Raw genomic sequence first — 11958 nt, 5'->3', positions numbered from 1 at the left:
ATAGGAATAAACTCATAAAATAGAATATTTAAGAACTCCCAAAGAATCATATTCCAAGACTAAATTTAGGGATCATGACATCTTTGCAGAAATCTATAAATACCAGCAGTATCAGAGACATTGTCATGTAGACAGACAGCTTTGATTCTTTTGACAAATTGTTATGGTTGGAACTCTTCCCAGATCCATTCAGCTTTGTGCATGTGGATTCAATTTAAATTAGTGGAGGTCTGACCTTTAGTTACATAATTGCAACTGGGTATGATTTAATGCTCACTGTTTCAGGGAAAGACTTAAAAATATGTAGATGAAACGGTAGCATATTGCTAATGATCATTATTTATTCAACACCATTCATTACATTCTGGAAGAAATGAATATTGCTGAAATGCGTAGATTATCTTAGGGCTGTGCATAACCATATTGTCAGAAGTTTCTAGGACTTTATTCTGAAAGTCACAGAGTGAAAAGAACTGTCAGACTTTTTTTTTTGGTTGGGGGAGGTATAAGGGATAATTATTGGCTTACAGTGAAGACCAACAGAGGATTCCTTAATGCTTCATCCTTTACTTTGTCTTCTTCCATCTTCTCTATACACATTCCAAACATTTAAAGGGTAAATGAAAGCATCCTAATTCTTAAGGAGAAAAAAGTGTTAATAAAAAATAAAATTGTAATATGATCCCATTTTAAACCATTAGATAGAAAATTATTAAGATAAATGAAGTTTCACTAGAGGGCAAGGCTACCTACAAATTCATTCTCAATTTTAGATACTTCTATAGTTTGTATAAAAATATAGCTTCATAATTTAGAAGAAAGATGTTTTGACATAAAGTATGTAATAAGAAGCCTTATTCAAACATTTTGATTTAGTTCAGTTACCAGTGTTGGTTTCCAAAGGTCAATGTCTATTTGCATTATTTGTATTTTATAAGCATTAATTAATAATATATTTACTATGTGCAAAGTAATATGATGTCACATTTAGATATATTATTATAATATCTTCCAGATTAATTTTCTACTTTGAATGCATAATCATTTAAACTATATAAGTGAACTGACTTAAAAATGAACAAACCTGAGAGTGTAGATAGAAAAGTGTGTTGAGTCATTTGATACCTAATGTGAATATTAACTTTCTTCTATTATAGAAATATAAGAAGAAAAAGAATGAGGTCAGTTTAGTTCCTGGTTTTGAAATATCCTATATTTTATTCTTTTTCCTCTAAAATTCTGTTTGTGAAATTTAGACCCTTGTGCCTTTTTTTCCTTTTAATATAGGATGTTGAGGTAATATTTTAATATTTTACAGCCGAATGATAGAAGTTTCTGGATACATGCTTTGTAGACTTGTAAAACATATGCATGTTTAATTTCTCTAAATTTTATAGATCTAGCCAAAAACACATTATTGAGCATGTATGAATTTCAATATGATAAAAATAAAATTAACTGATACATCAATTGAAATATATATGATTATTGTATCATCAATTGATTTAATCATTAATATGGCAGATTTTATACTGGGAGTGATAATCTTTTTTTGAAATATAGTGTGTCATTCAAAGCTACGTACGTTCAAGGGCACCTGGTTGGCTCTGTTGTTTAAGTATTGGCCTCTTGATTTCAGCTCAGGTCATGATCTCGGGGTTGTGGGACGGAGCCCAGCATGGGGCTCTGTACTGGGCATAGAGCCTATTTAAGATTATCTCTCTCTCTCCCTCCCCCCAGCTCTCACATGCTCCCTCTCTCTCTGTCTCTCAAAAATAAAAGCAAAAAAGCTACATACATGCTATAAAATACAACTACTGGATAATATATCAAATAGGCCTATTTCCAGATTAAAATAAGTGCTTTACTGGATTCTGACTTTTGAATAGGACTCATTATTGTATTAATTATTTTAAACACTTTCATAGTGAATATTGGAAAGATAAAAATATTTCAGAAATGGTAATTTCCAGACAAATAATTGTTCCAGATAATTAAAAAAATATATTTCCACAAACTATAATTATAATATGTAATTATATATAATGTGCAATATATAATTGTAGTTTTCAACATGGTTAGTAACAGAAATAAAGTGAATGGAGCCAAATGGAGCCAAAGCCTCTCCCTAGCCCAGATTTAAGTTGTTTTGGTGAAGCTTCTGTCAGGACATAGACCATCAGTCAATTACCTTATACCATGATTTCTAAATGTGGCCTTTTCCATCATCATATAATGTCAACATAAATTACCAGATTGCCCAGACTCTTTTTTTAACCTGTAAATTTTTTATTTACTTACACTGTTTCTTGCAATTTGCTATATGTTATTTGTTTTATTTTTCTTCTTTTGTTAGAAATGTGAAGGTACTTGATCTACTCTATTAGGTTCATTCTTATTTTTTTTTTTTAAAGATTTTATTTATTAATTTGAGAGAGCGAGAATGAGAGAGAGTACATGAGAGAGGGGAGGGTCAGAGGGAGAAGCAGGCTCCTCGCTGAGCAGGGAGCCCGATGCGGGACTCGATCCAGGGACTCCAGGATCATGACCTGAGCCGAAGGCAGCTGCCCAACCTAACTGAGCCACCCAGGCGTCCTACTCTATTAGGTTCAGATTTTTCCGACTTAACTAGTCTGATTAAACTTGGCCAATAGGTTAGTATATTAATATGTGATCTGGTTTTATTATTTTGAGAGAACTTGAGAATATATTAGTGTCATACACATATATATTTTAACAACTGGTCACACAATCTGATAACCTTAAATGTGTGATACATAAATGTGTAATGAGCCACAGTCATATACATTCAAAATATGGACGCTTAATCAGTAATTCAAAATTTAAACTCAAAACTCTTTAAAAATATTAGCACAAAAATAAAATCATCAAAAATACTGGTATCAAAGATTCTAGAAAGTCATATAATGCTTCTTTATAATTTTAAGAAAAACTAAACGTGAAAAAAACATTGTGTACTTTATAAATACACACAAATACACCCAAAGTGTTACTTATTAATACACTTGGTCATCTGGTTCACAACTGTAGGGCATTAGCAGTATTAGAGCCAATTGAAATACAGCAAATTTTATTTATTTGTGTGCCCAAACAAATGAATAAAATAAAACCAACTTTGTTGAGGTGTCTGAATCATTTAAAAGAAAGGTGCTATCATTTTAAACAGAGTGAAATTACTAGAGTAATCTTACCTAAAAATCAAAAGTATGCAAGCAGCCTAGATGAGCATGAGGTAAATAGGAAAATCAATAATGGAAGATTCTAAAATGTCATTTTTGGTTCTGAGGGCATTTTTCTTTTATTCTTTCAAGCAGTATTTATTGAATGATTACTGGGCAGCACAATGGAGTTTTAGTGGTGAGCAATATGAGGTATATAAATAAATAAACAATGTAACAAGATAATTAATGAAAAAAAGTGCGACATGCAGACATATAGGAAGAGCAGTTAGAATCAGTAGCTTTTATTTATTTTTTTTTCTTTTAAGTAGTCATTTTTTTATTATGTTATGTTAATCACCATACATTACATCATTAGTTTTTGATGTAGTGTTCCATGATTCATTGTTTGCTTATAACACCCAGTGCTCCATGCAGAACGTGCCCTCCTTAATACCCATCACCAGGCTAACCCATCCCCCCACCCCCCTCCTCTCTAGAACACTCAGTTTGTTTTTCAGAGTCCATAGTCTCTCATGGTTCCTCTCTCCCTCTGATTTCCCCCCCTTCATACTTCCCCTCCTGCAGTAGCTTTTATTTAAAAGTCACAGAGGAGGGTGGGGATCAAGGAATGCTCTTCTCATGAAGAGCACCGGGGGATGTATGGAATTGTTAAATCACTGTATCGTGCACCTGAAATAATATAATACTGTATGTTAACTACACTGGAATTCAAATAAAAATTTAATAAAAAAAATAAAATGTAAAAAAAAAGACATCGAGGAGACCATTTGTAACAAATGCAATAGGCACTCTGCTTCTATCACTTGGAGATGAACACGTTCCTGTGGGCTGTGACTAGAACAGCATCTGAATCATTTTGGCTTGCCTCTTATTTTTAAAGACCCTGTAATTCCATTGGCCCCAAGTGGATAATCCAGGACAATTTCCTTATCACAATGTCAGCTAATTAGTGAGCTTATTTCCATTTTCAACCTTAATTTTCCTTTTGCATGTAAGGTGAAATATTCATAGGTTCCAGGGATTAGGACATGCATTTTTGTGAATAGGGCAGCAGCATTTTTCTGCCTATAATGCTAAGTGAGCTCCGAAGTCACTTACATCAGAAGTTTGATTGAAGATATAGCTTAATATGTGGTATATACAAGTCAGTGCTCTTTAAATCTTAGTTATCATTCTTAATTTGACAGGGAAATCTCAAATTACAAAATACTCTTTGACTTTAGATGAAGCCTTCTGCTCAGTTTTAAGTACACAGCATTCCAGAGTATATGGAATAAATACTCCCAAAATTATAAAAGTCATGATTTGAAATTTGGATAACTCATAAAACAAAACTCTGATTATCATTTTTATATATGTATCAATCTCAATAATATGGCTTCTATTTGATTTGTCAATTTTCCCTTTCCAAATTCCCTGAACAACATCACTGGACAAATTCTGGGGTGATTGCAGGTGTCATACGGGTCCTACACATATACACACATGCATATGCATTTTTAAAGGGTATTTCCTCATTTAGTTTAACCTTAATGTTATGTATTTGAATAAGAGCATATCCATATTATAATTTCATCTTTATTTTTAAAAAGCCAAATTATATAAGACTTTATTCAACTTTTGCATAATATTTCTTGAAGATTTATATTTTTGTCAATACAAACGATACGTGATTAATAAAAAAATCTGTGAATGTACTGCCGAATACACTCTGGACAGTTTTCTCTTTCCTTTCCCTAACTTATAATGCAACAGTTATAAAAGCTTACCCCTACCTTGGGGATAAATCGGTGGAAATTTCATAACCTCGGTTCTTATGAAGCTCTTCGCCACAAGGAACAACTTCTAAGGCTTCAGGCAAGAGAAATGTTTATCACAAAGTAAAACATCTCCTGAGTCAGCCTGTTCAGGGAGATTTGTTGCCACTTCTATTGAATTCCTGAGGATTTTATTTCTCGCGTTACTACTCTCAAATGTATGAGCAAGAAAAGGCCAAAGACCTGTTAACACTTTAATATGTCTCTCCATGTAAATGTTTACTAAAACTAAGAACAAAGCAGTAAGTCAAAGCACCACTGTCTATCTAGTGGCTTTTTATCTTTTCTTTCCCCTCAGTTTTGCCTGGAGACTAAAGAAGACTTGAGTTCAAGTCCTGTTTTTGATACTTTTTTTGACTTCATGTAAGTAACTTGATCTTTCTAAAGCCATCTCCTATTGTGAAAGGGGTAATACAACTGTATAACAGTGTTGGCACTGGGTTAAATGAGACGACTTATCCAAATAATTTATTAGAGTGCCTGACCTCGTGTAAGTTTTCAGTTAGTTACAAATTCATCAACATCCTTCCAAATGGTTCCTTTCTGTTCAATTACGTTTCTATTAAATCTTTCTGTTTTGACTGTAGACTTCTTTGAACTTTATTAAGGTCACTCAGAAACAGGACACTTTATAAAAAGGTGTTTATCATCCTTTGCCAGCCTAATTTTAAAATTAAACAAATATTATTTGGGGAAGTACTAGGGCAGAGAAAAGAATCTAATTTCCACAGTTTTTTTTTTTTTTTTCCTGCTTTTGTGGTCTATTAGACAAAAGCTTTGTCTTAGCCACATTGAGAATTCTTTGCATTAAAGTACTACATATAAGTAATATAATTCTAACCTATCAAAGTAGGTGAGAAAACTTGACTTAGGTCAATTCATATTATTCCTCGGGCACCAAATAATTTATTTAAAAAACAAGCAAATAGGTAGACTATTTCAAATCTAGCTCATTTCCCCACTACTGCAAACTCTTCCTGCAAACCATTCTTTAGCTAAAAAAGCCAGAGATCTTTAAATAAATATCTGCATCCTATACCATTCATACCTGTGGAAAGGAGGAGGGACGTTTCACAGAGCAGATTTTCAATTATCAAATCAACTTCAGGCCTGGTTCAAAAGAACAACACTCTTACGTGACATGTTGTAACATGAGGTCTCTAATAATGAGATGGTCAGGACCTCATTTTTATATCTCAATGAAATAGCTCACAGAATAACATGCTACTCCCATAATTATGATCAAAAATAATTACAGGATCAGGTTATTAAAGCATGCATGGCAAGAAAAAAAACTTGAACTGGGCTGGAAAGGAATAGGTGAGGAGGTCTCTGAGAAGAGCTTCATTTTATTTTCTACTTCATTATACATTTGCCACTAGTGGAAAGTTGAAGGTTTTTTGGTTTTTGTGTTTTTTCCCCTTAGCTCGCAATATACCATGCAGGTTAACAACAGATGTGATACACAATTGCATATCTCACCATCAGTCCTAATGCTATGACACAGATATAGGTGGGTGAGAATGTGGAAGCCTTCATTTTTATTATAATTGTTCTATATTATTGCTTCTATCATAGTGATGACCGCAAATGCCATTTAATATAATTTAGCATTATTCCAAAACTTGTGCAACTGTCTCAACAAAAGAGAAGGGCTACAAGCAGAATTTATTAATAGCATATGAGAAACAATCATTTCTTTCCTTTTATTAAAATGTGTTTGATGTCACAGTGTAGTAACAAAACTTGACGATTTGGAAAAAGACCAATCATGTATTTTTAATTCAACAAAAACTTATTGAGACATTACTTTTTTCCAGTTGTACCCAGGGACTAAGTTCACAAACCGATGGCTTGTTCTCAAATCCAAACTACCATAAAATCAAATATTAAAAGCAAGTTAAACCAATCTAAGTTTTTATTTTCCTGCATGTTAAATATTCAATTACTATGTACATTTTAAATAACATGATAGGAGAAACAGAGCGCCATGTTTGAAAACACTACTTTTTCTTCTGCCCTTTCATTCTTGTCAACCCTTTCATTATTTTTTTACCATAGCATTGGTTTGGCACATGAGATACCCAAAATGGCCAATTCATTGGGCCCCTGGTTAAAACATTTCACCCTTGGCATTCCAAATCCACCGAGGCCAAAAGCACAGACAATAATCAAAACTCTTCAAGCAGGTATTGGGGGTATTGATGAGATGAACCACATATAACTACATTACTTGATTCTTGGACATGTGCATACACTATTATTTTAAGATGTCCTGATACTGCAGCCAGTAGATACCCCAGCCCTCAGAACGCTGTCTCCAATGTAGGGAAGTAAGTAAGTCTTCTTCAGGCCATTCAACCTTTCTATTAGGCCAGCTCCTTCTGGATGATGGGGCTCCTTATAAAACCAGATTCCATTCACGTGAGTCTATTGTCACATCTCTTCATAATAAAATATAACACTGTATGGATTATGACAGCAGTAGATAAGGCACTAAGATCACAGAGATGATGCTGGTGGGTCTATGAGCAGGGAAGACAAATCATGACCCAAAATGTGACTTTCTAAATGAGCACAGAATACTACTCTTTCCATGACAGAGGGAATCCAATATAATCAATCTGCCAGCTAGTAACTTGCTGAGACTGATTGTGTACATTGATAAATCAGCTTTCTCAGATGGGAAAAGATCTGAGATTTGTAGGTTTTCCTGATTTCCATTGTGTGTGTATTCTCACCATTGATGATTTCATGCTACCAACATGATGTTTTGAAAAATAAAACTGAGAAAAAAATGTTTACAATTGACTTTTGAGGTCTGGTAGGCGCTTCAGAACACCACTGCTACTTTCCAATTTGTTTTTTCAAGTTGTGATAGTAGCCATATCAACCATAATGAGGACAAGCCTTTTTTCTTTTCATTTTCTTTTTTTTTTTTTTTTTGAGCCTATTCCTGTGCTCCTCAAATACATAAGCACCAATCCCAGCATCCACTTTGAGGATCACCTTCCTGAGAGCAGTCTGGAGTATTCAGAAAGGTAAAATAATGATTTAGCAGGAAAATAGGAGGTTTCAGGCACATATAGAAACCCTAATTAGGTACATCTATTAGTGAGAGATTGATTTAGGATCAGAATCTAAATGATATGACTCTCAAACCCTTCATCTAAACTATGCTTCATTTATTTTATCGACTCTTTAAAAAATTAGTAAATTCATAATCTTTGAGGTATAGATGAATATATATGTGTGTATGTGTATATATGTGTATATATATATAAGTGATATAAATTATTTGGGGGAGTGTAAAATTGCACACTTTAATATATTCTACTTCACAGAGACATCTATGTTTCCATAGTCTCAAAATATTTTGTTCGCTGTGTTGGGTACCCTGAATGCTAGATGGATAGGGACAAATTTGTGGCATTACTGATTATTCTGACGATGCTTATTTAGAAACATGAAAAACAAATATAATGTAGGTTGGTAGAAAGGTTAAAGTTGGATGAGATAAATTGGGAAATTGAAGTAGTATTGATATTTCTGGACCACAAGAAAAATGATATACCCAGCAGCTTAAACGGGCAAGTTAGAAACTCTAAAACGGCTTAAAAATACTTAGAACTGGTAAAAATGACTTATTATGACTTATTATGATATATCTACTAGTAAAGTTTTAGTCTTGGCTGATAAATTTACCTAAATAAATATGGCACCCTTAGTTTACTTTAGGCTCTGCACAAAATTATGGAATGCCCTTCAGTAGCCCATCATACTACATTATTATTCGTCACATCCCCTAAGGTTAAAAAGAAAAATTAAGACACTCAAAGACCAGAATCAATTAATGGGTTAAGAGACTTTTATTCCATATTAAAAGCAAATCTCAAAGAACAAATAATCATCTTCCATTCTGCTCTGTCTCTGAATTGAGGAATTTTTAAATTTTGTGATCTGTCTTAAATTGTAGGCTATGAATTGCTTGTTCACTTTAGGGACAATTGACAGAGCAGGGGTGCCTTCAGCCAAAAGTTGAAACTCTATAGGGAACTGAAAAGATGGAGTGACTTTAGCTGCTAATTACTTTCCTGAGGGCAGAGGGCAGAGCTTGTGGTTGATAACAAAAGCTTTTCCCAGACTTTCCAGATCTTAATTCCATCAGATGAGATCTTGCCAAGGCAAATGTTATTGGACCTAAAAAGAAAGTACAGACATTTCGTGCAGTATTAGAGGTACAGATATGCAGTAGGAAAAGACGAAAAATTATCTAAACAATAACAGTATTTACATGTATTGTTAATTTTTCCTCAGTTTAAGCATTATGAATTTGGAAGTAGTCTTAAAGTTCCTCATTTAATGTAAATAACATAATTAACATTTATTGTCATCTGAGTATCAGAGAAAAAAATTGGCAACAATTTGGGGGTACTACTTGTGTGGGTAGACTGCTTACTTATAAGCTTAGGCTTTTCTGTGACATATGGTAAAATACACTGTTATCATTTTAAAATAGGAAAATGCAGTTATTTCAAGTTAAAAGGAAAAGGATAAAAACACTCTGAAAAGTATTATTGATTGCTTTTTATTATGTGATTTCTTGATTAGTCTGTATGAAATATTATATCATTGTATTTTTGCATTTCCAATGCGAGTCAGTTTTACAGCAGGAATAACATTAACTTGATTAACATTAATTTCACTGGAAAAATGAAAATATAGGAGCAAGCATTGCGATGATTGAAATGTAAACAACGTCATTTCAAAAACATTAGAAATCATGTTTTTTTAAAAAAGAAAACCACAATTTTATACTAAAATTTAAAAAAGCAAGTGGGGATTAATTGTATATTTCACATATATAATGTGAAGAATGAGAAAGATTTTTTACAATGCTCACATTTTGCTTTGCAATTGAAGCCTGGGGTGTAGGTGGCATGATCATATGAGCCATGAAATGGATAGAAATGAATATCTATCTGTGTATGTGTGTTTATGTCTGTATGTTTACTTTTGTTATTATTTCAGTATAAATGCAGAGCACAAATATTTGCCTAAGGCAGAATACACATATTCAAATTTGATTTTCAACAGTAAAGAATTTGTTTAAAAATATATGATACAGTTTCTAAAAGTATAAGCTGTTTAGGAAATGAGAATTAAATGAAACAAACAAACCATTATAAGAATGAGTTTTCATGATAGCAGTGTTAATAGATTATTCTTTTATTTGTATTATGTGTTCCAATTTCTTTTTATTTCCATGTCCTCTTCATTCATTGATATTCTTCCGCATTAAGGAAGAAATTGAACTAAAATGCTCAACAAATATTTATTGCACTTGCTTCCAGTCATCTACCTAATGCCTTTCCTCTTTTCTCATATAATTGCTATGCCCAAAAATCTGCTTTAAACATCTGACTGAGTATTCGAATAGGTTAAGATTTTCTTCTTGATGTTCTGACTCAGTACTCTCTTTTGTATCTTGTTTAGCTAGTCATTGCAGTTATTAAGCTAAATGTTGAGCAATTTCGATGAGTACCACACTTTACTAAGAGATAGAATGAACGAGTCCTCTGGTCCAGTTACATCAATGTCCTCACTGTTCCCAAGTGATTACATTACATTCTGTATTTCTTTTTTTTAATTTTTGCTAACAAATTCTTTGACAGTTTTCTTACCCCTTTATGACTGTACAGTTCTCAAGTCCTCCTGTCACTCTGAGGTTTGCATGAACTTAGGCTCAAGTTCTTTCCTCCTGTTAGCATCATGAATATATGTTATGCAATTTGGCATTTATTCATATACTTTCATACAGTTCTTTGTCTCCTACGCATTTCTTGTTAATAGCTTAATGCATCAGCCAGCTCCTGTTTCTTATGGAATAACTTCAATGTTTAGCTACCACTTACACCAATAAAAGAATCCTATAGCTAACTAAACATATAGATTAGATATAATATCTGAGCTCAAGAAACTTATAATTTAACAAAGGATCACTTAAAACATTTCTCCATATTACCAGAAAGCAGATAAATGAGCACACAGAAGGAATGAAATAAATCAGCAATGATGTTTTCATAATTTAGGCAAATGAGTATCAAATTCTAATATAAAAGAACATTATAAAAACATAACAACATATGGGCAAAAATATTTTGGTTCTTGCAGTAGAGATGGATTTAGTCCTAGAAATAGCATATATGTATTTTTCTTTATTCCTGAAATAAATGTATAGACATTAAGTTTTCTGAAACCTTTGGATGGAAATTTGACTTGGTTTGTAATGTCATCTGTTACAAAGGATTTATGGTAGGATTTGGGTTTTGGTTGGGTGATTTTGGAGACTGTCCAATTAAGCAGGGGTTTACATTGGATAAGGTACTGGTAGGATGCAGACACAATTCCAACTGAACAACTCAACAAATCTTACCTCTGGGAGGGTGCACTAGAGTGAAGCTAAACCATAATTTGTAAAGATGCATCAACCTTACTATTCCTGAGAGGGAAGGTTTGATATTTTGCGTCTTGGAAAATATTTATTATTTATTTTTGTTCAGATGTGATTATAGAATTATAGTTTTTGTCTTGGTCTGTCATGGTCACAGAATGACCTTTTCTGATGTTGATGTTTTGTGAATTGTTTTCAACAGGAGAACAATAAAGCCTAGCCGAAGTAGTAAGCCAGCTCCTGGATGTCAGCTACTGCTTTTCTCCTTCTCAATAATATAGCTTAAAGGAGTAAATTTATTTTTATTCTTATTGCAAGAAATAGTGTGATTAATACTACAGATGAAAAACAGCATGCTCAGAAATAAATCAGGCTTTACCTGAAAGACATAGATAGAAGGGGCTTTGGGATATGGCAAACAGAGGCATTTATTCAAAAGAAATACAATTCACAAATAATTGTTTATTTATTTATTTTTTTTATT

The sequence above is a fragment of the Leptonychotes weddellii genome, chromosome 6 (assembly GCF_054177405.1).
Source record: "Leptonychotes weddellii isolate Sample4059 chromosome 6, ASM5417740v2, whole genome shotgun sequence".
In the NCBI taxonomy this organism is placed as follows: Eukaryota; Metazoa; Chordata; class Mammalia; order Carnivora; family Phocidae; genus Leptonychotes; species Leptonychotes weddellii.
Note: the sequence above shows the minus strand (reverse complement) of the source record.